This window comes from Amblyomma americanum, chromosome 9 (genome assembly GCF_052857255.1).
Source record: "Amblyomma americanum isolate KBUSLIRL-KWMA chromosome 9, ASM5285725v1, whole genome shotgun sequence".
In the NCBI taxonomy this organism is placed as follows: domain Eukaryota; kingdom Metazoa; phylum Arthropoda; class Arachnida; order Ixodida; family Ixodidae; genus Amblyomma; species Amblyomma americanum.
The window spans coordinates 53335240-53338045 of record NC_135505.1 but is presented as its reverse complement, the minus strand read 5'-3'; the positions used below and the strand labels follow the sequence as shown (position 1 = coordinate 53338045).

General features: G+C 47.8%; 1 non-coding gene across 1 annotated transcript; it reads right to left on the bottom strand.

The window, feature by feature from the left end:
- Window positions 1–430: 430 nt before the first annotated feature.
- On the bottom strand, window positions 431–502 carry TRNAR-CCU (transfer RNA arginine (anticodon CCU)). Its single transcript has one exon. It is a non-coding gene; the product is annotated as a tRNA-Arg (tRNA).
- Window positions 503–2806: the final 2304 nt, after the last annotated feature.

Genomic DNA, 2806 nt, shown 5'->3' with positions numbered 1-2806 from the left:
GATGATCGCTGCTGTCTGAAACGTGTAGGGGTAGTTTGCAGCCAGCTCTCAGGATGGTTTACGACTTACGGGGGTTCAACGCTCCAAAGCGAACCAGGCTATGAGGGACGCTGTGGTGTAGGGCTCCGGAAATTTTGGTCACCTGGGGTTCTTAACATACAGTGATATCACACAGTACACGTGCCTCCAGAGTTTTTTAGTTTTTTTATTTGGTTTTGGGGGAAGAGAAATGGCGCAGTATCTGTATCATATCGTTGGACACCTGAACCGTGCCGTAAGGAAAAAGATGAAGGCGGTAGTGAAAGAAGAAAGCAAGCGAGAGGCGCCGTGTGGAGGGCTCCGGAATAATTTCGACCACCTGGGTATTTTTAACGTGCACTGACATCGCACAGCACATGAGCGCCTTAGCGTTTTTCCTCCATAAAAACGCAGCCGCGGTCGGGTTCGAACCCGGGAACTCCAGATCAGGAGTCTAGCGCCCTAACCACTGAGCCACCGCAGCTGGTCCAGAGTTTCTCCTCTATCGAAATTCGCCCGCCACAGCCAAGATCAATCCAGCGTATTTCGGTTCAGCAACCGAGTGCCCTATCCACTGAGCCACCGCAGCGGCCCCTCTTAAGGAGAGGATTGGTATAGTAGATCTTGTGAAACAGATATAAGCGAAGGAAGGAAGGAAAACGTTTATTGAGCTCTAGAGAGTAAGAGAAATTTGGCAGAGTCAGGTGTGTCGTCCGCCTTCTTAGCAATGGTCGCCTGCCCCTAGTCCAGGGCTCCGCTGGATGCCACTGCCAGCTGTGCTCGCCAGATTAGTCCAAGTTGGACGTCCTGACGGTCGCTCGAGAGTATTCCTTCTTATTGCTCCGCACTCGGGTTTGGTATTTTTAGTGCCACATCTATTTTCTGGCCGGCCCACGTTATGTGATAGAGCGTGGGTGTTTCATGGCACCATGGGCATTTGTCTGTATATTGTGTGGGTTGTATTTTGTTGAGTGTATTTAGATTCGGGTATGAGCCCGTCTGTAGCAGCCTCCAGGCGACGGCGTCTTACCTAGAGTGAGATTTAGGTGGTGGAGGGTACCGTTTCCTGCAGCCCTTGTAGTGATTTAAGATTGCCGAGTAATCTCTAGGGACAAGTTCGGCTTCCTCGAGGTCGCTTGTGGAGGGAGCTCGGTAGAAAATGTACCCTCAAGCTACCCTGTCGACCGCTTGGTTGCCTTCCACTCCCGCGTGTCCCAGCGTCCATACTATCGTATGTTTTATTGGTTCTTCTTCTGTGCTTTGTGGGGGTCGGTCCCCAGAGCGGAGTATGCGGAGCGCTCTGTGACCTATTTTTTCTAACATGAAGTTTCGGCATGCCGTTTGAGAGTCGGTTAGTATTGTTACGGATCGCTTAGTCCGGTAGCCCTCCGCTGCCGCTAGAGCGACGGCCACTTCTTCAGACTCGACTACCGTGCAGTCCCGTAGCGACGCGCTGATGATTTCCCGCATGTCCGAGTTAATCACAGCCGCTACCGCTTTGGGGTTGTTTTGTCCCGTCCTTCTGGGATATGTGGCTGCGTCCACATACACCGTTGTTGTCTGGCGGGCTAGTGATTTTTGGATGTACTCGGCTCTCGCCTTTCTGCGTTCTTCGTGTAGGTTGGGGTCCATGTTCTTGGGGATGGGGGTCACTCTAATTGTGCCCCGTATGCCGTCCGGGATAGTCGCGGTTCGCTTGATTGCTTGTATTTGTTCATTGCATCCCAACTTCTGCAGAAGCTTCCTGCCAGACGGCGTCCGCTGTAGTCTCTGCAACTGGGCGACGTGTTGTGCCTCTCTCAGTTCTTCAAAGTTGTTATGAAGTCCTAATGCTAAAAGCTTCTCTGTGGATGTGCATTGCGGTAGATGGAGTGCTATTTTGTATGCTTTGCGTATAATCCCATCAATCTATTGGATTTCGCTTTTGATTTGGTTGTAGTATGGAAGACTGTAGGTGACTCGGCTGATCACCAGGCTCTTGACCAGCTTTAGCGTCTCTTCTTCTCGCATGCCCGAGCGTTTATGGGAGACATTCTTCAGTGGTATGAAAGCAGTGGCAATAACAAGGTAGACTTTATAGTCATATAACTGCAGCTGTAGTGATAACTTAAAAGCATGAATTGCAACACTTGGTTTTGCACAAATTTAAAAGATAGTGATCTGCCACAGACTGAACGTGTATATTAAAAGTTAGATCGGACAAATGTATTTTAAAGAAGCAATTTTACTAACTAGAGGAAAGGCAACTTTTCCGATGTAGATACCCTAGCGTACGGTTATCATTATTAGCAGGAAATCTAAAATGCAATTTCTCAGAGAATTGAGAAGTTGTGTGCACACTGAGGTATTTGTACAAGGACAGTTTCCAGGGGTGGCTGTTACGATGCGACGTTGCGAAACATGTGTGTTCACACTTACTCATGCTAAGTTCCATGTGTTAAGCATTTAAAAACTTGGTTAATACTTGATTCAAAAACAGAAGCGTAAGAGTCGCTGTTAATTTAACTGTAAATATTGCAGTAAACGGCAAAAGCACAGAGAAGCAACACTATTAGCAAAGTCATTTACATAAATGATAAAAATCAGGGCTCAGAAACTGAATCCTGGGGAGTGCCTGAGCCTACAGGAGAGGAACAGGAGGTAGTTTGATCTGCAGTCACAAATTGAGAACGATTGGTGAGGAAACACTGTAGCCATGAAATACCTTTAGTGTCGAGATTGAGATTACTAAAATTGAAACGAAGTAATTGTTGTGAAACTTTGCCAAAGGCTTTTGAGAGCTCGAGAA